This window comes from Hyla sarda, chromosome 5, assembly GCF_029499605.1.
Source record: "Hyla sarda isolate aHylSar1 chromosome 5, aHylSar1.hap1, whole genome shotgun sequence".
In the NCBI taxonomy this organism is placed as follows: Eukaryota; Metazoa; Chordata; class Amphibia; order Anura; family Hylidae; genus Hyla; species Hyla sarda.
This window is the reverse complement of record NC_079193.1, coordinates 172,911,152-172,936,085: the sequence shown is the minus strand read 5'-3', so window position 1 is coordinate 172,936,085 and position 24,934 is coordinate 172,911,152. Positions and strand designations below refer to the sequence as shown.

At 40.1% G+C, this 24,934-nt stretch overlaps 1 protein-coding gene across 9 annotated transcripts in view; it reads left to right on the top strand.

Annotated features, from left to right (window-relative positions):
* LOC130273638 (poly(rC)-binding protein 3-like) overlaps nucleotides 1-24,934 on the top strand; it is a 744,530-nt gene that overhangs the window by 428,974 nt on the left and 290,622 nt on the right. The window contains exon 5 of one of the 9 annotated variants that reach the window (XM_056520764.1): nucleotides 20,154-20,258. The exons of the other annotated variants lie outside the window; for them this stretch is intronic. The gene's annotated coding sequence lies outside the window, so the exon portion shown is untranslated. The remainder of the gene's footprint in view (nucleotides 1-20,153; nucleotides 20,259-24,934) is intronic. 9 annotated transcript variants of the gene reach the window in all.

Sequence of the window (24,934 nt, the reverse complement as noted above, 5' to 3'; positions counted from 1 at the left end):
CCCCATTTTGGAAACTACACCCCTCTTGTAATGTAATAAGGGGTACAGTGAGCATTTTACACCCCACAGGTGTCTGGCAGATTTTTGGAACAGTGGTCCGTGAAAATTAAAAATGTAATTTTTCATTTGCACAGCCCACTGTTCCAAAGATCTGTCAAACGTCAGTGGGGTGTAAATACTAATTGCACCCCTTATTAAATTCTGTGAGGGGTGTAGTTTCCAAAATGGGGTCACATGTGGGGGGGGTTTCACTGTTCTGGCACCACGGGGGGCTTTGTAAACGCACATGGCCCCCGACTTCTATTCCAACCAAATTCTGTCTCCAAAAGTTCAATGGCGCTCCTCCTCTTCTGAGCATTGTAGTACGCCAGCAGAGCACTTGACATCTACACATTGGGTATTTCCATGCTCAGAATAAATGGGGTTACAAATTTTGGGGGTCATTTTCTCCTATTACCCCTTGAAAAAATGTAAAATTTGGGGAAAAAACTGCATTTTAGTGAAAAAAAAAAATTTTCAACTACACATCCGACTTTAACTAAAAGTCGTCAAACACCTGTGAGGTGTTAAGGCTCACTGTACCCCTTGTTATGTTCCTTGAGGGGTGTAGTTTGCAAAATAGTATGTCATGTGGGTTTATTTTTGCTTTCCTGGCACCATAGGGGCTTCCTAAATGGGACTTGCCCCCAAAAACCATTTTGGGGACTCCTTCTCTTCTGAGCATTGCAATGCGCCCGCAGTGCACTTGACCTCCACATATGTGGTGTTTCCATACTCAGAAGAGATGGGGTTACAAATTTTGGGGGGCATTTTCTCCTATTAACCCTTGTAAAAATGTAAAATTTGGGGGAAAACTAGCATTTTATCATTTACACATCCAAATTTAACGAAAAGTCGTGAAACACCTGTGGGGTGTTAAGGCTCACTGGACCCCTTGTTACGTTCCTTGAGGGGTGTAGTTTCCAAAATAGTATGCCATGTGTTTTTTTTTTGTTTTTGTTTTTTTTTGCTGTTCTGGCACCATAGGGGCTTCCTAAATGTGACATGCATCAGATCTGGTCCTTCCCGTGAAATAAAGAGATAATGAGACCCGTGAAATAAAGAGATTATGAGACATTTTTGTGCACCATGGAGGGGACTCTCAGGGGCTCAATAACAACAGTGAAAGCTCTAAAAGGGTAATGTAACATAACTATGCAGGTTTTTAAAAATGATAGGTATACTTAAAATAATAAAGCTGCACATATTCAAAGAAACACACAGACACAAATATGCCTAATAAGAGTATAAAATAAACTTGGATTGAATTTTTTTTCTTCATAATCTGTTTATCCAGAAGATGATGACCACAACATGTCAGATAGCTAAAAGAAAAAGAGAAATATAGTAAGTGGAAGAAATCAATGAAACAATTAGCAATATTAGATGAATGTGTAATTAAAACGCTTTTGCAAGAAATAAGCCAAATTTAGGAACCTAAAATGTAGAGAAAGTAAAAAACATCCATCGTTTGTGATCTCTTGAGGTCATGTTCAAATGTTGTGTTTTTGAAGAATTTTTGCCACATTTTTCCCCACAAATGACCAATATCGTGGTAAAAATTTCAGGAAAACCATGGCAAATTTGCAGTAAAAACGCATCAAAAAGGTGTCTAAACTGCAACATTCAGGACAAAGCTGGTATAACCCTTAAAAATTTTATTGTTTTTGCTGTATGAGATCATGTTTTTTTCCAGACAAGCTATATTTTGGGGGAATATTTGCATTCAAGATTTTCATTTGATGAGAACTTTTTTTTAATGCATTTTTTAATAATAGATTGTAGTTGTAGATACCATTGTAGCTAATTCTTAAAGGAATTGTCCTAAATTAACCCCTTTTCTAAAGTAAGCTTTACTAGCCATAAACCATTTGCCATAAGTCAAGCAGCTGAAACCTTGTGGATAACAGCGTCAGGAGGTCACATATTTCTTCTGTCGCAGCAACTACAGGGAAAATGCAATTTTGTAGCATATCTCTTGGCAGACTTGACTTTACTATCCTTTTATATAGGGCACAAGGATTGTCAGGTTGGGACCACCCATATAGTCACGTTTACAGCCTCGTTCACATCAGGGTTGAAGTTTCATTTACGAGGCTCCTTTCACTGAATCTATTCAAATTACATGTTGTTTTCCACTTAACTCCTGCAAAACAATGGACAACAAACGGAAACCCAAAAGGAAACCGAATGGACCCTATTCAAAGTCAATAGGACCAGTTGGGACCCATTGGTGTCCATTTTGCAAGCATAGTTGCTTGTGCTTGGGGCAGCCTTTGTGACAGAGCTTCAATGCAGATGTGAATTTAGCCTAAGTTCTATTTGGTTATCAAGGAACCATTTTTAATTATGTAAGCACAACTTAAAGCAATTAAATGGTTTAATAAAGAAGGCATAAGTCTTTCTTTGGGCTGGAAAATAAGTAAAGTTTTTGTGGATTATGGGGGAGATTCATCAAAACCTGTGTAGAGGAAAAGTTGCCCATATCAACCAATCAGATCGCTTTTTTTATTTTTCACTGGCCTTCCTAAAAATTAAAGAAGCAATCTGATTGGTTGCTATGGGTAACTGGGCAAGTTTTCCTCTGCACAGGTTTTGATAAATCTCCCCCTATATCTATAAACTGTTAAATGGTGTTCAAAGTTGAGTCTGCATTTTATTGCCTATTCCAAATTTTATAGAATGCATGTATATGGAGCATAATAAAAAAAAAGGATAAAATGAACAGTGAGAAAAACCTATAACATTGTGTTATATTCGCAACACCACAGGAAGTATTAGCAAACATATGGTGAAATTGTCATTGTCTATTAATACTTGTTATCCTGACTTAAATAGCTGAAACTAACATTTAAGTAAAATGTGTGAACACCCTGTATACACTTATTTTGGAATTCAACTTAACAGTTTTTTACCCATTCATTACAATATGCAAATTTAGCTGGACTAAAATTAGTTCCACATGATGTGTGAATAAATTACCAATTATTTAGGACATTACCGCACTTCACAGGAACTAGTTTTTCAGGGGAATTTTGTAAAGTCTGGACTTTGCTTGTGAACCATTAGTAGATATATTCTAACACCACTGCACTGCCAAATACAAGATAACTTTATGTATAAAAAAAAAAGCCACCAGCAAGTTATCTCTTGTAATATAAAAAGATTGCACTGGTGTAACAAAGCGGTGTAAGTAAATAAATGACAAAAATGGAAACTATATAATGTTTTTGGATACAATAATCATGTGGAATGCTATATAGGCAATTAACATATTGGCTTTTTGCAAAAAAAAGAAAAAACTGGTTCTATCTGTGATATCAAATGACTAGAAGCCCATTTCCATACTTCAGGAAGTTGGCAAGCAACCTGGAACTTTTTCTCCTGGTCCTTGGACAAGGTGGCCCCTTTCCTCCGCTCCTGTAAGTTTCAATATCCCATGTTCTGTATATGTAGATCTATTTAAAGGTGTAATCAACTATTCAAATGATAGGGGATAAGATGTTTGATAGCAGGGGCCCCGCCCCGCTGCGGACCCCTGTGATCTCTGCTATGGCACCCCAGACATCCGATGCATGGAGTAAACTTCACATCATGACAGATGACTGGCGATTTGGGGGCGGAGGCTCATGATGTAACGGTCAAGCCATGCTCGTGACATCACGGCCATGCCCCCTTGATGCAAGTCTATAGGCTTGCATCGAGGGGGCGTGGTCGTGATGTTACGCGTGGAGTGCAGCTGTGACATCACGTGCCTCCCGTGCTCTGGCACTGCATCCGACACTCTAAACGAATGCCGGGTACAGCAGGTAGATTGCGGGGTCCCCAGTGGCAAGACCCCCACGATCAGACATCTTATCCTCTATCCTTTGGGGATAAGATGTCTAGTGGTGGAGTACCCCTTAAAGTTTGCACTCCACTAGCCAATATGCACTCTGCCTATTACTTCACATTCGCATCCATATGCCTAGATTTCTATAGGCTTTATTGGCATAAATAAAATACATGGAAATGAAAATAAAGCCAAGCAAGCACTATTACCAAAAAAAAAAAGGAGCCTAGGGTGCATCATGCAGAGGGTTGTTGGGGAATTAGAATCCACATAAGGGGGAAGTTATCATTTTGCTTTTTTTCTTGTGCTACACATATATTGATAAAGCTATTGATAGTCTGGTTTGCTCAGTGTGTAATTTATCATTAGTGGGATGCCTCATTTATTTCATGTAAAGCAAAGAGAAAAACAGGCGCTCCCTTGTGAAGAACCAACGGGATCACAGGTGTGTGGGAGGGGGAGGGAAAAGTGAAGGCTCACCCTGCCAGGTTGTGCGTACTCCCACACAACCAAGATATGCGTTTGATATGATGATCTCGGTCTGCAGCCTTCCCAGAGATGGCGTAGAGATGTAAGGTGAACTTCAGAAAAGATGGGAATATCGGCGCTGACCAAGGAGAGGACAATAGAGCCAGGTGTGTAGCGAACAGATTTAATCCAATGCGACGCGTTTCACCGCGCTTGCGCGGTTTCATCAGGCATGATGCCTGATGAAACCGCGCAAGCGCGGTGAAACGCGTCGCATTGGATTAAATCTGTTCGCTACACACCTGGCTCTATTGTCCTCTCCTTGGTCAGCGCCGATATTCCCATCTTTTCTGAAGTTCACCTTACATCTCATTTATTTCATGGCCTCTGTGCCAATATTACATAAACAATATAGAGAACACAGCCCTGGCACTTAGTGCATCAGGACATAAATGTATGTCTTGAGAGGCCCTCCGGACTGCACACGCTTCCTAGACTGCTGGTCGCGGCTGTTGTCCGTAGTCGGGGACGCACTGCTAATAGAATACATAAGTTAGCTCTTCAGGTGCCGTAATCAATATTGATCACAGCATCTAATGCATTAGGGGGCTTTGGGCATTGTCGGACTCATTGGACCACCCACATATTACTGATCAATATTATGCCAATGCAAAACACGAAACAGTAATAGCAATAGAGTGTTTGTCATAAATAGTCCCAAATGAGTAACTAAAAAATTTGGAAAAAATTTGAAAAAATATCTTTAAAAAGACACATAGGGCCCTTCCCCAATAATACATTTTAATCACCCAATTTTCCAATTTTGCAGAAAAAAAAAAAAAAGTAAACAAACATATTTGGTATCACTGCGTGTAGGAAATGTTTGATCTAATAAATTATAATGAGCAGCATAAACTTTTTGCTCACATTACATACTATAAAAGAATGGAATCAAAAGTGATCAAATATATACACAAAAATGGCACCCATAAAAACTACAGATCACAGCACAAAAATTAGCCATCATACAGCCCTGCACACGTAAAAATAAAAATTTTAAAGGGTTCCGATTGGGGAAACCCATTGTAAACAGACTTATTTTGTTTAAAAAGTTTTTCTTATTTAAAAGCAATAAAATAATAGAAAAGCACTTGAACAGGGGTATTGTTTTAATCTTATTGACCCACAGAATAAAGATAACATTTTTTTTTTATTTTTTATTTCCTCACAAATAAAAAAAAAATGGGTTTACTGCTTTGGCAGGCTACAGCAATACAGCGCAGAAAACAAAACAATTATTTTTTTTTTATAAATGTGTCTAACCCATCACCCTAACAAAAGTTTGAATCACCCCCCTTTTTAACATATGGTATCGCAGAGTGCATACATGTCCAACTATAAAGATGTAGTGTAAATTAAATTCCAAGGTCAAAAAGTAACAAAATCACCTTATATAGAAGATTTTTTTTTTATAAAGTGATAAAAATGTCCTATGAAAACTAAAAATGTTACCGTTAAAAAAACTACAGATTAGATGCAAAAATTAGCCCAATACAGGTCCATAGACGAAAACATTTGAAAGTTATAGGGGGTCATAAGAGAAAAATTTTAAGGATACTAATTTTCTTACAAAAAGTCAAATTAAACTAGTCAAATAAAAAAAACTATATTAATTGGGTATTGTTGTAATAGTAAGGACCTACAGAATAAATAATGTGTCATTTTTAGAAATGAAAGCACCCAAAAGTTGCATAATGGTTTGTTTTTGATTTTCCTTCCCCCACAAATATTTTTACAGTTTCACCATACATTTTGTGGTAAAATTAATGATTTCAACACAGAAGGTCCACATCCTTAGGATTCCACCCCCTTCCTGTTTTGCCTGCATCCCTCGGTTGCTTAGTTTCTGTCTATACCTTTTTCCCTAAGACTTTCTGAGCTTGGACATTCTATTACACACATAGATAAGAATTCATTGACCTGTTTACCAATCTGCTCAATTCCTTACTTTAATAACTATTCCCTCTTACTTTTTGAACAAAAGATTCTCTCCTTAATATAGAAAATTCTCCTCCTTTTCAGGACCCTCATTCATATTACACATACAGAAATGTACACACCATTAGCACCAAGCAACTGCTACACATTTTACAGTCATCATTGAATTAATAACTTAACAAAAGATACCTAAAATAGAAATAAACTGCTAAAACGTTATTGCTTTAGAATTCAATCTCACAAAATAAATTTCCCTTTGATGTATATTAAGGACACAGAAGACTAAAACCTAACACAATATCTTTGGCAGAAAATCATGGATTATTTTATAAGGAATTCGCATGGCTTGTAACTTTAAAAAACAAACTTTACCATGCATGCCCTGTTTGAAAGGGATCCCCATGGGAAGACCCTGTGAACCTGCTGTAGACTTTTCTTGGTGACTTCTTTGAATCACTGAGTGCCTAACATAGTTTCAGGAGTCTACATGCTCATTCTAACAAATCATATTTTTAACTCTGCGGCAACTCATTTTAATCATTTCAAAAAAAAATTACTACAGATTTTTTAAGTTATATTTCAACTTTGGATTTTTTTAAACTTTCTTTAAGCACTCATTTCCATGGTTAAGCACAAGCATCTTTAGATCTTAACAAGCAAGTTGCTGGTATAGTTATTTATTTTTCAATGCTACAGGCGAAATGTCATGGCCACATATACAGTCTGTTTGGTAAGTTTTTTAGACCCCTTTTACTTTTCCCAAATGTTTTATGTCGTGGGGCCTAAATACCCCATTATGAAAAAGTGAAAACTGAAATAAATTAACTAAGAAGGAAAAATTAAAATATTGCATTGACATAATTAATACTCTTTACTCAGAACTTATAAAAGCATCTTTAGCAGTGAATACAGCCTCCAGTCTTCTTGGGTATCATGCCACAAAGTTTGTACACCTGGATTGGGGATTTTCTGCCATTCTTCTCTGCAGAAGCTTGTAAAATTTTCCCTCAAACATGACCAGTCTCCCTCTCATAGCCACTAAAACAAACCCCCACAGCATGATGCTGCCCCCACCATGCTTTACTCTAGGGATAGTATTGGGCAAGCATGAGCAGTGCCCCTGTTTTTCTCCAGATATTACACTTAGAATTGAGGACAGAGTTCAATCTTAGCTTAATCAAACCAAAGAATCTTGCTTTTCACAGACTGAGAACCCTTTATTTTTTCTTCTTCTTTTTTCTGAAAACTACAGGTTAATTTAATTTGTATGTTACTTTCTAGCAACTCTGCCATAAAGCCAAGATTATGGAGTGCTGTAGTGATGTTTGATGTCTCCGATCCGCACACATGGTCTTTGAAGCTCAGCCAGGCTGACCATTGGGTTGTTGGTCACCTCTCTGATCAAGGCTTGTCTCCCCCAATTATTTACTTTGTTGGGAAAACCAGCTCTAGAAAGAATCCTGGTTGTTCCAAACTTCTTTTATTTAAGAATTATGGGGGCCAATGTGAACTTTTAGTGCAGCAGACACAATTCTGTCTCTGAGCTCTAAAAGTAATTTTTCCTCCTAATGGCTTAGTTTTTGCTCTATTATGCAATTTTAGCTGTAACACCTTATATAGACAGGGATGTGTCTTTCCAAATCCTGTCCAATCACCTGAATTTACCGCAGTTGACTCCAATCAAGGTGAAGAAAAAATATCAAGAGAAATGAGAGGCCCCATAACTAAATTTCAAGTGTCATAGCAAAGAGTCTAAATACATAGGTCCATGCAAAATTTTATTTCTTTTTATTTCTAATGAAAAAAAAAGGGTTTTACATTCTATTTTTATATTCTCATTATGTGGTATTGAGTGCAGTATGATAGGAATATATATATATATATATATATATATATATATATATATATATATGTTTTTATTTTACTACAAAACTGCAATAACACAAAATGTGAAAAAAGTGAAAGGGTCTGAAAATTTTCTGCATGCCTTGTGCATAGAACATCATGGAGACATGCTCATGCTGATTTGACATCACATGACTCACATGACTGCAGGGTGCAATGGTTCTAGTGCTGTATATGCGTCCAAACCAGACCGAACAGATGCAAGGCTTACATACATGGTTGGTCAACTTTTACCAAGTAGCACGTAGTGGTATAAGAAAACTTTTATGGCTGTGGTAAGGTGGATCCAATGACCTGTGAGGATGATGACATGGGCTGCACCAGTGAGCGGAGTCTAAGGTGCCGCTGTTTTTCATGGGCGGGACCCAGGTTGCTACCCTTGGTATGACTCGTCCCCTCAGGCAGCCAAGGTATAATGTGGCACAGGAAGGTAGAGGCACAGATGTAGTCAGGACTGGCAGGAGGTCAGGGTTGGTGGTAATGAAGCAAGGTCAGGTCATGTAGCAAGGAGGTCAGAAGTCAGGCGGCACAGGAGCAAGGTCAGAATATGTAGCAAGGGGTCAGATACACAGCAAGGCAAGACACAGGTAAACACTTTCTCTTAGGCAAACTAGGCACAAAGATCCAGCAAGGATTAAGGGAAGTGCAGGGTTATATAGGGTCAAACTACATAAGCACCAATCAATGAGCTGGCCCTTTAAATTTTATAGAACCGGCGCGTGCTTGCCTTAAGAGGCAGGGGCACGTGCCGGCGGACACAGAGAGCAGAGGAGCGAGGAGGTGAGAGGAGACCCGGTGGCAGCGTGCCTTCGCATCGCGGGATGCAAACCGCAGCGGCGCCGGCAGCAGGGGGAGGGATGCACTTGCGGTCAGCAAGTCTGGCCGTAGCGCTAAGTGTATCAGTACCCCTCCTTTAGGTCTCCCCCTCTTTTTGGGCTGTAGGAACCGATGGATCAGACCTTGGTCCAGTATGTTCTCTGCAGGTTCCTAAGATCTTTCTTCAGGCCCGAACCCCTTCCAATCCACCATTTTCCTCTGATGATCTTGGTGGCCAAAATCTCGTTAACTTCAAAGATGTCAGAGGAACCAGGGACAGGAGTTGAAGGGACATCCCCATGAGAAAAACGATTAAGAATAACGGGTTTGAGGAGAGAGACATGAAACAAGTTCTGTATGCGTAGAGATGGAGGCAGGTGGAGTTTGTAAGACACAGAATTAATGAGTTGCATGACTTTGAAAGGGCCCAGGAAACGGGGACCTAACTTATAGCTGGGTATCATAAAACGAATATACTTGGCGGATAACCAGACTTTGTCACCAAGTGAAAAGATCGGAGGAGGTCTTCTCTTCTTGTCAGCCGGTGACTTCATGCGGGTAGATGAAAGAATTAAAAATTGTTGAGTCTCTTGCCAAATAGAGGAAAAGTCCCATAACAGAATATCCACCGCAGGTACTTCAGAAGGAACAAGTAGAGGAAGAGGGGGATGAGGGGGACGGCCGTAGATGATAAAGAACAGGGAAGTTTTAGTAGCTTCAGAGTTAGCTTCAGAGTTATATGAAAACTCTGCCCAAGGAAGCAGGTTAGCCCAATCGTCTTGTCGAGCAGAAACAACATGACAAAGATAATCTCTGAGAATCTGATTCTCCCTCTCTACATATCCGTTGGACTGGGAATGGTATGCAGAAGAGAAGTCAAGCTTGATCTTAAGAGGAGAACAGAGGGCCTGCCAGAATTTGGAAACAAACTGAACCCCACGATTAGAGACAATGTGAGAAGGTAAGCTATGCAAAGAAAATAAATGCCAAAGGAATTGATTCACCAATTTTGGAGCAGAAAGTAGTCCAGGGAGGGGCACAAAGTGAGCCATCTTGGAAAAATGATCAACAACCACCCAAATGACTGTGTTGTTGCAGGAGGGAGGCAGATCGATAACAAAGTCCATAGCAGTTGTGACCAAGGGCACTCCGGGATAGGCAAAGGAAGTAAAAGCCCCGTAGGCTTGAGCCGAGGAGCCTTGTCACAGGCACAGGTCACCCAGGAACATACAAGATTCAGCCACCAGCAATGTCAGGTGATTAATTGAATGGACTTCCGTACTCATGTCCGGCTAGTAAAGAAGAATGGCCCCAAAACAACACTTTGCGTCTCTGACAAGAAGGCACAAAAGACTTCCCTGGAGGAACTTGCTGAAGAACAACAGGCACCACAGTAATATTCGTTAAGGAGGAACAATATGCCGAGGAGTAGAGTCCAGACCTTTTACATCAGAAGCTCTAGAGAGCATCAGCTCTAATATTCTTGTCTGCAGGTCGAAAGTGAATAAATAAGTTGAACCGGGAAAAGAAAAGAGACTATCTGGCCTGCCGGGGATTAAGACACTGTGCAGACTGAAGATATAAAAGATTTTTATGGTCCATGTAGATAGTTACTGGATAAGTTGATCCTTCCAATAAGTGATGCCACTCTTCTAAGCAAGCTTAATGGCCAAGAGTTCCTGGTCTCCAATAGAATAGTTCCTCTCAGCAGGCGAAAACGTCTTAGAAAAGAAACCACAAGTCACCATTTTACCTCTGGAGGACTTTTGAGTTAAGATGGCGCCAGCTCCTACTGAAGAGGCATCAATTTCTAGAAAGAATGGCTTTTCTGGGTCGGGTCTAGACAGAACAGGTACAGAAGTGAAGGCAGACTTCAATTGGGTAAATGACTCTTCCGCTTCTGTTGACCAAAGCTTGGGATTACTTTTGTTCTTGGTGAGAGCCACAATCGGAGCAATCAAGGAGCAAAAATGTGGAATGAACTGTCTATAATAATTGGCGAATCCAAGAAAACATTGTATGGCCTGTAGGCCAAAAGGTCATGGTCAATTAAGTACCAAAGACAACTTGACTGGATCCATCTGGAGGCCTTGGCTAGAGACAATGTAACCCAGGAACAGAAGGCTTGACTTTTCAAAAAGACATTTCTTGAGATTGGCAAAAAGATGATTATTCCACAGGTGACGTAAGACCTGGTGCACATGAGTGCGATGTACCTCCAAGTTGGGAGAGAAGATCAAGATGTCATCAAGATAAACCACGACACACATAGTTACATAGTTACATAGTTAGTACGGTCGAAAAAAGACATATGTCCATCAAGTTCAACCAGGGAATTAAGGGGTAGGGGTGTGGCGCGATATTGGGGAAGGGATGGGATTTTATATTTCTTCATAAGCATTAATGTTATTTTGTTCCAGGAATGTATCTAAAGAAGATCCCGGAAGATGTCATTTACAAATTCTTGGAAGACAGCCGGGGCGTGACAGAGTCCAAACGGCATCACAAAGTATTCAAAGTGACCATCACGTGTATTAAAAGCTGTCTTTCACTCGTCTCCCTCACGAATCCTGATTTAATTATATACTCCTCGCAGGTCCAATTTGGTGCCCCGCAGATGGTCAAAGAGCTCAGAAATAAGAGGTAAAGGATACCGATTCTTGATGGTAATTTTATGGAGACCACAGTAGTCAATGCAAGGGCAAAGAGAGCCGTTCTTCTTTTCTACGAAAAAGAAGCCAGCTCCGGCAGGAGAGGAGGATTTCCAGATAAAACCTTTCTGGAATTTCTCCTTTATATACTGAGACATGGTTTGCGCTTCTGGCACAAAGAGAAGATAGATTCTTCCCCAGGGAGGTGTGGTACCAAGCAAAAGCTCAATAGGACAATCATAGGGTCGATGTGCATGGTCAGTGGATCCATGCAGTATTGTACTGTGAAGTAAAAATTTTCTCCACACAATTTAGGGTTTCCTTCATACTTCGTCGGCAGGGATAACCGAAGTTTGGGACCGAAGGATGCTGCAGACACCAGAGAAACCACTGGAGCTGGTAGCGGCAGTTGATGCTGTTGTTGCTGCTGCTTAATTTGCTACTGCTGGACTGTGAGGAGTTGCTGCATCACTGTGGACAGTTGATTCAGCTGCTGTACTTGTTGCGCAATTTGCTGGGACTGCTGTGCCACAATAGAAGTGAGGTCTGGAACATCAAGCAGAGGCACCCCAGCAAGATTCACGGACAGATCTTACTGTTACGGCTTTGGTAAGGTGGATCCACTGACCTGTGAGGATGATGGCGTGGGCCGTACCAGGGAGCAGAGTCTAAGGTGCCACTGGTCTTCACCAGAGCATGCCGCAAAGCGGCATGGACTTGCTGCGGCAGGCGGCACCCAGGTCGCTACCCCTGGTACGACTTGTCCCCTCAGGCAGCCGAGGTATAACGTGGCACAGAAAGGTAGAGGCACAGACATAGTCAGGACTGGCAGGAGGTCAGGGCTGGTGGCAATGAAGCAAGGCCAGGTCACGTAGCAAGGAGGTCAGAAGGCAGGCGGTACAGGAGCAAAGTCAGAATAGGTAGTAAGGAGTCAGATGCAAGGCAAGACACAGGTATATACACACACACATACATGTGTGTGTGTGTAGTGTGAAAGCTTTGTAAAATCAGACTCTCTAAAAAAAATGTATCTAATCCACCTAGAGATGCAGACACAACACAATAATATCCCTGCAAATATAACATGCGATCTTATTAGAGACATTAGTATGGCGGAAATGCTTACATTAAGAGATTATTATGAGTCATATTTTTCTTATTAGGGCCTTGATGTCGGTATATAAATAAGATCTGCTTCATGGAGATGGGTTAATAAGTGTACACAGCAGGGCACTCAAGTAAACACTCTGCTGCAAGCTTTTAGCCTTTGAAATCTATGCAAACAAAGCATTGTTATTGCAGACAAATAAAATAATTCTTTTCTTTTTTCTTCTTTATTGAAATTTTCAAACATAACAATAATATACATTAAAATGATAAGGATAAGGACAACAATAAGGACACAGTTCATGGTTGTCTCAGTGAATTATCAAAAACAACAAGGAAGGGGGATAGTATAGCTCCATTGTTTACTTCTTTAACGCCTCAAGGACACAGCCAATGGGCGTATATTTACGTCCGTTGCCCGCCCCTGAGCACGCTTCATAACCGGTGGGTCCCGGTTGCTCTAAGTAACCTAATACCGGACATCACTGATTGGGCTGATGTTCGGTATTAACCTTTTAGACACAAGTGATCAAATTTGATCACATCGTCTAAAACAGGAAAACACATCCCGGCTAGCTCAGTGGGCTGTTCGGGACCGCCTTGGTGAAATCGAGGCGTCCCGAACAGCTGAGAGGAAGCCGTTACCTGCCACCTCATTGTCCGATCTGTGCCACGATGCTCCAGCCAGGCTCAGCAGGCTGGAGCACTTGAGCACATATAACACTGATCAATGCTATGCTATGGCATAGCATTGTTCAGTGCATGAAATCTAAGGATTGCATGTAATAGTCCCCTATGGGATCTAAAAAATGGTGTAAAAAAGTTAAAAAAGATATAATAATGAAAAGTTTTAATCAAAAAGTCCCATCAAAATAAATATGGTACCGATAAAAACTACAGATCACAGCGCAAAATATGAGCCCTCACACATCCCTGTATACAGAAAAATAAAACAGTTATAGGGGTCAGTGGAGGACAAATTTAAAGGGGTACTCCTGTGGAAAACATTTTTTGTTTAGATCAACTGGTGCCAGAAAGTTAAACAGATTTGTAAATTCTATTAAAACATCTGAATCCTTTCAGTACTTTTTAGGGGCTGTATACTACAGAGGAAATGTTTTTCTTTTTGGATTTCTCTTATGTCATGACCACAGTGCTCTCTGATGACATCTCTGTCCATTTTAGAAACTGTCCAGAGCAGTAGAAAATCCCCATAGCAAATATATGCTGCTCTGGACAGTTCCTAAAATGTACAGCAGAGGTCAGCAGAGAGCACTGTGGTCGTGACATAAGAGAAATCCAAAAAGAAAAATATTTCCTTTGTGGTATACATCCCCTAAAAAGTACTGGAAGGATTAAGATTTTTTAATAGAAGTATTTACAAATCTGTTTAACTTTCTAGCACCAGTTGATTAAAAAAAAGTTTTCCACGGGAGTATCCCTTTAACCCCTTAAGGACCCTTGACGTACGCACCGGCGGGGATCGGACCGGGATGCCTGCTGAAATCATTCAGCAGGCATCCCGTGCAAACGCCCAGAGGGGTCATCAGACCCCCCCATGTCGGCGATCGCGGTAAATCGCAAGTGAATTCACACTTGCGATTTGCGCAATTCCGGGTCATTATGGGTCCATAGTGACCCGGTGACCAAGAAAATAAGGGGGATCGCGGTTGGCGATGACGTGCGGCTGGATCCGACGGAAGCCAGTGAGTTGCCTAGCAACATCTGGAGGGTACAGTTTGAGACCATTATACATTGGTCTCTAACTGTAGCCCTCCAGATGTTGCAAAACTACAACTCCCAACATGCCCAGACAGCTGTTTGGGCATGCTGGGAGTTGTAGTTTTGCAACAGCTGGAGGGCTACAGTTTGAGACCACTATATAGTGGTACCTAAACTGTAGCCCTCCAGATCTTGCAAAACTACAACTCCTAGCATGCCCAAACAACTGTTTGCTGTCAGGACATGCTGTAATTTGTAGTTTTGCAACAGCTGGAGGACCACAGTTTGGAGATCATCTTGCAGTGTTCTCTAAAACTGTAACCCTCCAGATGTTGCAAAACTGCAAATCCCAGCATGTCCAAACAGCAAACAGCTGTCTCGGCATGCTGGGAGTTGTAGTTGCGTACCTCCAGCTATTGCATAGCTACATCTCCCAGCATGCCCTTCAGCGATCAGTACATGCTGGGAGTTGTAGTTTTGCAACAGCTGGAGGCACACTGGTTGGAAAATACTGAGTAAGGTAACAGAACCTAACTGAAGGGTTTCCAACCAGTGTGTCTCCAGCTGTTGCAAAAGTACAACTCCCAGCATGCACGGTCTTTCAGTACATGCTGGGAGTTGTAGTTTTGAAACAGCTGGAGGTTTGCTCCCCCATGTGAACGTACAGGGTACATTAACACAGGCAGGCTTACAGTAAGTTTCCTGCTTCAAGTTTGGGCTGTGGCAAATTTTTCACTGCAGCGCAAACTCCCAGCGGGAAACTCACCGTAACACGCCAGTGCGAATGTACCCTAAAAACACTACACTAACACATAATAAAGAGTAAAATACTACATATACACCCCCTTACACTGTCCCCCCCCCCCCCCCAATAAAAATGTATTGTATGGCAGTGTTTCCAAAATGGAGCCTCCAGCTGTTGAAAACAACTCCCAGCATTTCCGGACAGCCACTGACTGTCCAGGCATGTTGGGAATTTAGCAACAGCTGGAGGCACCCTGTTTGGGAATCACTGGCGTAGAATACTCCTATGTCCACCCCTATGCAATCCCTAATTTAGTCCTCAAATGCGCATGGAGCTCTCTCACTTCGGAGCCCTGTCGTATTTCAAGGAAATTTACACTAACATGCTGGTGTTGCCCCAAACTTTTTATTTTCACAAGCGTTAAAGGAAAAAAAGACCCCCAAAATTTGTAACGCAATTTCTCCTGAGTACGGAAAAACCCCATATGTTGGCGTAAAATTTTCTGTGGGCGCACAACAAGGCTCAGGAGTGAGAGTGCACTATGTACATTTGAGGCCTAAACTGATTTGCACAGGGGCCGATTTTACAGCGGTTCTGACATAAATGCAAAAAAAAAATACCCACATGTGACCCCATTTTGGAAACTACACCCCTCACGTAATGTAATAAGGGGTACAGTGAGCATTTACGCCCCACAGGTGTCTGGCAGATTTTTGGAACAGTGGTCCGTGAAAATGAAAAATTTAATTTTTCATTTGCACAGCCCACTGTTCCAAAGATCTGTCAAACGCCAGTGGGGTGTAAATACTCACTGCACCCCTTATTAAATTCTGTGAGGGGTGTAGTTTCTAAAAAAGGGTCACATGTGGAGGGGTCCACTGTTCTGGCACCACGGGGGGCTTTGTAAACGCACATGGCCCCTGACTTCCATTCCAAAAAAATGTTTCCCAAAAGCTCAATGGCGCTCCTTCTCTTCTGAGCATTGTAGTTTGCCCGCAAAGCATTTTACGTCCTAACATTGGGGTATTTCCATACTCCGAAGAGATGGGGTTACAAATTTCGGGGGTCATTTTGTCTTATTATCCCTTGTAAAAAATTTAAATTTGAGGGAAAACTAGCATTTTAGTGAAAAAAAAAATCATTTTCACATCCAACTTTAACGAAAAGTCATCAAACACCTGTGGGGTGTTAAGGCTCACTGGACCCCTTGTTACGTCCCTTGAGGGGTGTAGTTTCCAAAATAGTATGCCATGTGTTTTTTTTTCTGTTATGGCACCATAGGGGCTTCAGAAATGTGACATGCCCCCCAAAAACCATTTCAGAAAAACTCACTCTGCAAAATCCCACTGTTGCTCCTTCCCTTTTGAGCCCTCTACTGCGCCCGCCGAACACTTGACATACACATATGAGGTATTTTCTTACTCGAGATAAATTAGGTTACACATTTTAGGAAGATTTCTCTCCTTTTACCCCTTGTAAAAATTCAATAACTGGGTCTACAAGAACATGCAATTGTAAAAAATGAAGATTTTGAATTTTCTCCTTCAATTTGCTGCTATTCCTGTGAAACACCTAAAGGGTTAACAAACCTTTTGAATGTCATTTTGAATACTTTGAGGGGTGCAGTTTTTATAATGGGGTCATTTGTGGGGTATTTCTAATAAGAAGGCCCTTCAAATCCACTTTAAAACAGAGCTGGTCCCTGAAAAATTTAGATTTTGAACATTTTGTGAAAAGTCCTCTGATGTCTTCCAAAAGTAAAAACATGTCAACTTCATGATGGAAACATAAAGTAGACATATTGTATATGTGAATCAATATATAATTTATTTGGAATATTCATTTTCCCTATAAGCAGAGAGCTTCAAAGTAAAAAAAAAAAAGCTAAATTTTCAATTTTTTCATCTAATTTTGGAATTTTTCACCAAGAAATGATGCAAGTATCGACAAAATTTTACCACTAACATAAAGTAGAATATGTCACGAAAAAACTATCTCGGAGTAAGAATGAAAGGTAAAAGCATCCCAGAGTTATTAATGTTTAAAATGACAGTGGTCAGATGTGCAAAAAATGGCTGTGTCCTACAGTGAAAATTGGCTGGGTCCTTAAGGGGTTAAACATACAAATTTTTGTGCACAAAGTTAAACATTTTTAACAGAAGTAAAACAAAATAAAAATAAGTTTGGTATCACTTTAATTGTATGGACCTACAGAATAAAGATAAGGTGTCATTTTTACTGAAAAGTGCACTGCATAGAAACAGAAGCCGCTAAAAATGACAAAATTGTGTTTTTTCAATTTTGTCCCACAAATATTACTTTTTTTGTTCTGCTGTAGATTTTGTGGTGAAATGACTGATGTTGTTACAAAGTAAAATTTGTAGCACATAAAACAAGCCCTCGTGTGGGTCTGGAGATGGAAAACAGAAAGAGTTATGATCAGTATTGGTCCCGACATCCAAAGATTGAATGATGGACACCAGATTGATTGTTGATATCCGCCATTAGCAATGAGGTCCCTGCTGCTGACAGAACCCCAAAATGTACATGTATGTCACTGTGTGCTAAGTACCAGGGAACAACGACACTAAAATATCCTAACTAAATTATTATTGACCCCTTCCTCCCTTCTATATCCAGTGGGCTGCCTCTGACCCAGATCATTGCCAGTTATTATTATAACCTACAAAGCTTTATTCATTCATCCATATGAGGCCATTAACTTTAACATCACGTTTATCAAACCATACAAAGTAATTAAGATTATGGGGTACTTATAAATTAATAAATAAATAAATTTATAGCACATTTTATTGTTTATCTTTCAACAAAATTGTGCGCCATATGTATAATCATATATTATTATCCACCTTTGTAATACCTTTGTTCTACGATGAACCTTCAACACTCTCTTCAATTTGCTACAGGCTAAAAGAGTCAGACCTGTGCCACAATCCCCCATATGAGGAGCCCCCATAGAAACCCTGGTCTAACCCCGTTAGCCTTACATACACGCCGAGGTCCGGCTCCACATTTATTATGCTAAGGTCTAAGCTCAACTTCTGGATATTCAAGGTCCTATTCTTTTCTTTTCTTGTTATTGTTGCTTGCTATATTTTACAATACAAAATATTTAAATTTCTTTTTTATATTTAAGATGTATACTACATTTGGATTGTTTCTTCCTTTTTGGTATTTTACATCTTACATCATTTTACATCTGATATCTCTCTCATCTGTTCACCCCATACCCATGAACACTCTGCCTAGTGTTCATATGTTCTAACTGGAAAGAAGGGAAGTAAGCCACTGCAAAAGTAAAAGGATTGGACAGTTCAACTACAATATACCCAATCTTTCTCTTTTCCCAACATTATCTTTTTGGGAATAGTTGAGGAATCCATATACTCGTTAGACAATCATCTGGTCCTGCTGAAATATGCAGGATCAGCCAACTTTTCTCTCATGTGTATAAAGACCTAAAGTGTACCTGTCAACAAAAAATAAATAATTTTGACTTGTAGTCCTGACATGTGAAAAGTTTAAATCCCTCCAGGTCTCAGTCCTGAGTTAGGCTGGGTTCACATCACGTTTATCCCAATACGGGACAGCATACGGCTGGGGGAGCTAAAACCTTGTGCTCCCGTATCTCAGCCATATGCCGTCCGTATGTGATTCATTTCAATGAGCCGACCAAAGTGAAATGCTGACTCCGGCCGGCTCATTTTTGCCCCGTAGGCCAGTTTCCCACTGCACCTAAAATTGTGGTCGACTACGATTTTAGGTCCTGTGGAAAACCGCCTACGGGGCAAAAATGAGCCAACCGGAGTCAGCGTTTCCGTCCGGTCGGCTCATAGAAATTAATTACATACGGGCGGCATACGTATGCGGTCCCGTTTTGGGAAAAACGTGATGTGAACCCAGCCTCATAAGCCAGTGAAGTTCAGAGTTGGATGGGGCCTACTGTTTCACTCCATTATAGTCACAGTACTGAAACCCTTAAATTTGACATGTCTGGAAGATATATCAAAGGTTTTTGTTTGTGACATAGACCTTTCAAATCATTACTGACAGCAGTAAGTCATATTGAGTGGCTAGTCAGAGAGTAAAGAGAACCTGTGGCCAACAATGAAATTGCATTGCCATTAGATATCTTAGGGTGCCCTGATCACACAACTTTTTACAGGTTCCTAATACACTCTCCTGTTTCTGAGATATGAGAATTTATATTTTGTCTGACAGGTCAAATGTAGAGATCAAAATTTTTGGCATGACTGTGCGATAGTTTTCATCTGAGACAGATTGATAAAGCTGGGCCATCGTGCTTCTGTATTATGCATCATATCATGAAGACTTGGCTTTTGGCTTCTGGTTTTGAACTTATTTTAAAGCTTTCTAATTTAAGTTATTTGTCTTGTGTTCTCACATGGGTTTAACATTCTGGACCCTACTGAGAAGTTTAAATAATTGTGTTCATGTTTTGACACAATTTACCATGTGTGTAGTTATTTTCATAATGCATGGAAAAAGGCTTTCTTTCTTTTGCTTTAGTTACACAGATATCAGTTTCAACTGGCAACTAACTTGTGATGTTTCCATTGCAAATTGAAAATCCTATAAATGTAGCAACTACTGTATATAAAATGCAATGTATTCCTAGGGACTGTAACAGGGATATGTTCAGAGCTATCTTTCTACGAAAAGTATTTTTGTAGATATTGCCTAATTGGATTTCTGTTTATTACTTTAAAGTTTTAAATGGTTGCTTTGTCAAGTTCTAGTAAATGGCATTTATAGTATATTCTTTTTTTGTTTTTATCTACTTTTTATTATATTTTTACATTTACACAATATAAATATATCATTTCAGGAAGGAAAATAACAAAAACGATCAAATGCTTATCCTCAGCACCCCTTTTGAATGCAACCATATATATCTACAATTTCCCCAATAAAAGCCTACATCACAAAGAGGGTAAGGAAGAGGATCCAATGGACCTTGTCCAGGTTTATTTATTTTATTTATTTACAAAACGCCTACAGATTCTGCAGCGTTTACAATTATGGGGTACAAACAAAGACAGGTTCATCTAATCCATCCATATTTCTCTAATCCAAACTATATATTAAACAAATCTCTTAGAGGGAGAGGCAAAGAGAGAATTGGAATGAATAAATAGATAGATAAATACATTAATAAACAAAAACATAAATAAATACATTAATAAATATAATACATTGCATTTTTCTAAATATATATATATATATATATATATACATATATATATATATATATATATTGCTGTATTGGGCATATATTATGTTATATTATGGTTATTGTTAAATGCTCTACTGTAACTATATATTATTTTAAAGCCTATAAAATATCCTTTTCCATCTGTGCACTGTTATTTACCGTAATTTCACTTTTTAATTTCACTTCATGTATTGTACTTTTATAGATATACAATCACATGTAACTAAAAAAAAATAGAAGAATTTTTTATTTCTTTCATATTTTGTTAAATCATGATTAGTACAGTATGTTCTTTATGTAGCAGGAATGACATTTATTTCCCGCTGGCCTAAGAAAGATGCAGATTTATTTCTGTTGTTAAAAACTGGTTTTACTGTGGTTTAATGTGACTGTTTCCAAATATCAGTTGCAATGCCAGCAGGAATGTTTTCATTATCATAAAAATCTGATATTATGAAAGAAGAAAAATGCAAGAATTACACAGTGAATGAAAATATAACAAGCATACTACGATAGGGATAGATTCTCTTACAATATTTTATGAGGAATAAGACACAGCTAAATATTGAAAACTATACAGGCATGTACGGTATTTCATTCTTTAGCTATTGCATTTCCCCCAGTACTTGAAAAACAAATGATCCAATGCTTAAAAAGACAGGTGACGTGAAGGACACCTTCAACTTTTTGGAAGATACATTATTTATATATTTTCTTTCAATTTGTCTTAAATTTTACTTTTACACACTTTTTCACATAAAAACAAGGTTAAAAAAAGATAAAGGCATGAAGCCTGCATTAAAGGACTTGTGTAGTATGTAAGCAAGTAGCTGTTAAAATGGTGGATGGGAGGCATATATCATTGATGCTTTTTGCATCAGTGACCTAAAGTCCAGTGGAAAACACATTTTATCAAATGAAGGGGTACTCCACTGCTCAGCATTTGGAACAAAATGTTCTGAACGCTGGAGCCAGCGCTGGGAGCTCGTGATGTCATAGCCCTGTCCCTCATGACATCACACCCCGCCCCTCAATGCAAGTCTATGCCCTCCCATAGACTTGCATTGAGGGGGTGGGGCGTCATGAGGGGGCGGGGCTATGACGACACGAGCTACCGGCTCCAGCGTTCCCCTTTAACTGGTGCCAGAAAGTTAAACAGATTTGTAAATTACTTTTATTTGAAAATCTTAGTATTTATCAGCTGCTGTATGCTCCACAGGAAGTTTTATTTCTTTCTGGAGTTATTTTCTGTCTGACCACAGTGCTCTCTGCTGACTGCTCTGGACAGTTCCTGATACAGACAGAGATTTCGGCAGAGAGCACTGTGGTCAGACTAAAAAATACTCCAGAAAGAAATACAACCTCCTTTGGAGCATACAGCATCTGATAAGTACTGGAAGAATTGAGATTTTTAAATAGAAGTAATTTACAAATCTGTTTAACTTTCTGGCACCAATTGATTAAAAAAAATGTTTTCCACAGAAGTACCCCTTTAAGATTGGCGTTTGAGGTTTTTGGAAGTGACTGGTGGTTCTGGAGATGAAGTCACTTCAGTTTGGTGGTGTGTTTCAGTCCTGAACCTGATCTCATAGGTGTGTGAGCACTGCCTAAGAGCAGCAAAAAGGAGTTTCTCTGATTCAGATTAGCTTGTTTGTGGAATGTTGGATACTAATACACTGCACCAAAAGAAATGACTTTGGGACTAAGCATTCCAGGTTTTGGGTGAGAAGCTCAGAAGTTTGCTGCAAGTGAAATTTATTGGTGCATGTGAATTGTTACAATAAACCCAAGACTTTAGGTATGTTTGCTTGCTGGCAAGAATGTTTGAAGGGTCCAGTTCTGCAAGTATTAGAAAAACATGGTTCCGTTATTACATAAAAGACAGTCTAACATTGCAGCTTAATGGAGCTGAACTGTAAACTAGGTACTTCACAAGGGAAGATCTGGTGCTGAAGAAAGCAGCCATATTTTCATAGGGAAAACCTTTTAATCCAGCTTTTGTTAACCTATGACAACACTTCACCTTCTATGCTTTGTCTGTTTACAATAATCTCAACACAAATGTTTGGCTGGACCATTTGTGGATTGAATTGACCATTGCCATAACAGAAATTTTAAGGGGTTGTCCTGGCAGCGGAAAAGGTGCTACCTCTTCTGCTTCCCAGTCTTCCATCTCTGCCCTTGTAACGTCTCAAAAGTATACCTTCTGAGAGGGCTGGTATCAAGTCTTAATCATTGCGTATTTGTGAAACTACACTGCATAATCAGCAACATTGGACATCACATGTGGCCGTGGTCTCTCCCACATGTAATGATGATCACGACTTTCTACTACTCGAAGGTATACTTTTGAGATATGCCATAGGCAGAAGTGGACCGCCAGTGAGAAAATGAGGTAAACACTTTTTTGCTGTTTACTTCAGGCCCTGATATTACTGATGTGGAAGGTATTTATAGAAAGTGTTTTTCCCATTTCTGTATTCTAAAATGACTGTGGCTTTATTCAAGCATATTGTTAAAGGGGTACTTTGCCCCTAGACATCTTATCCCCTATCCAAAGGTAGGCCGTTCTCGGCTGCAGCACCCCAGACATTAAGTGCACTGAGCGAAGTTTGCTCCGTGCCAGATGACTGGCGTTGCGGGGCGGAGGCTTGTGATGTCACAGTCATGCCCCGCTCGAGACGTCATGGCCATGCCCCCTCAATGCAAGTATATGGGAGGGGGCGTGATGGTCGTCACACCCCTCTCCCCCCCTCCCCCATAAAATTGCATTGAGGGGGCATGGCCGTGATATCACGAGCGGGGTGCGGCCGTGACATCACGAGCCTCTGATGCTGAACCCGAAGCTCTAAATGGAAATAAGATGTCTAGGGGTGGAGTACCCCTTTAAGTCTATAGATGGAAGAAAAAGGCATCTCAGTATTTAAAATGTTCCTGTAGTTTTGCAAAACTTCTTACATCATATAGTGGCATATTGGTGGCCCCCCTTGATCGATTAACAAAAGGGCATAAGTACGCAGCTTAGCAATGTGCAACTTCAGCTACTATACTATGTGGTTTGTTTGGAGGTGTGAGGAAAGCAGAGCATGGACTTTTCTGAGAATAAGTCAAGCATAGCTGATCACTGCTGAAGGAGCACAGTCCTTAGCAGAACATGTCTTCTAGGTTTGTGGTAGCCTGGAGGTAGTACAGGGGATGCAATGGGGAATAGGCCCGAGAGATGGCTCAGGCTTGTAGCTACCGATGCACTCACCATGTGTGAAAGGGCTGCCTTAATGTGTTTTGGAGGGCCCTTGATGGTTGTGTTCAAAGTTAAGGTCCTTGAACATTTAAACAGGCAGGTTTTAGGCTGTAGCAGGTAACCTACATGTAAGTACCTCTAGGATACCTAGAAATAGTCAGTCATCTTTAGTCGTTTTTACCACTAGTCCATTGGCTTTCTCCCTAAAGTAAGTAGTAACTAAATCAAAGTAGAGCTCAGAGTTGGGACACGACATCCACTAGTCTTTCCGGTAACAAGATTCCCATCAGTAGAATGCGAAACAATACTACTCATGTCTCCAAAGCCCACTCACAGATCAGGACTACGGAGGAAGACACCTTGATAGGCATTTCTTAGCAGGAACAAATGCCAAGCCAAGCTGGCTCAGGATTCTTAGTAGGAACTTTTGTTGTCCTGAACTGTCCCCAGCTAACCTCCTTTGACTTCTCTTACATGGAGAGAGTCTGGGGTAGGGAAAGCTCCTTTGTTCTATCTCCCTCCCTCTATGGGGAGAGTTTGCTGTAACAATATTTGGTGTAGTGATGAGCGGCATTGCCCATATTCAAATTCGCGATATTTCACAAATATATAGATGAATATTCGTCTTATATTCACGAATTTTGCGTATTCGTTATATTCGCATATGTAAATATTTGCATATTCGCGTATTCGAGGAAGAAAGCAGTGAGGGGGAGGGCAACCTTACTATTGGTTGCTAGGGATGTTGTTGATAACCTCTGACAAATTAATTTGCATCATTCTAATTGGCCCACAAGTGAAAAGAAGGAATATGCGGATATTCACATACGCGAAAAAAAGTGAATATTCGCAATTCTGAATATATATTCACGAATTCGTGAATTTGCAATATTCGCAATAAAAATTTGAAATGTGAATATTCGCCCTCAACACTAATTTGGTGGGGAAGAGTTCAGCCCCCAAACTCCCACCATTTAAATCTTGTGGCTGTCACTTTGACATATGAGAAGTTTAAGATATTTTCTATGCTTTTTCATGCTATTTGAGGTAAAGAGGACCTCAGGTCACTCAAAAAAAATAAGTTGCAGTAATCAGGCAGGGGGCTGATCACGTACCTGTTTACAGCATGATGATTTGATAATAGGCCCCTCTG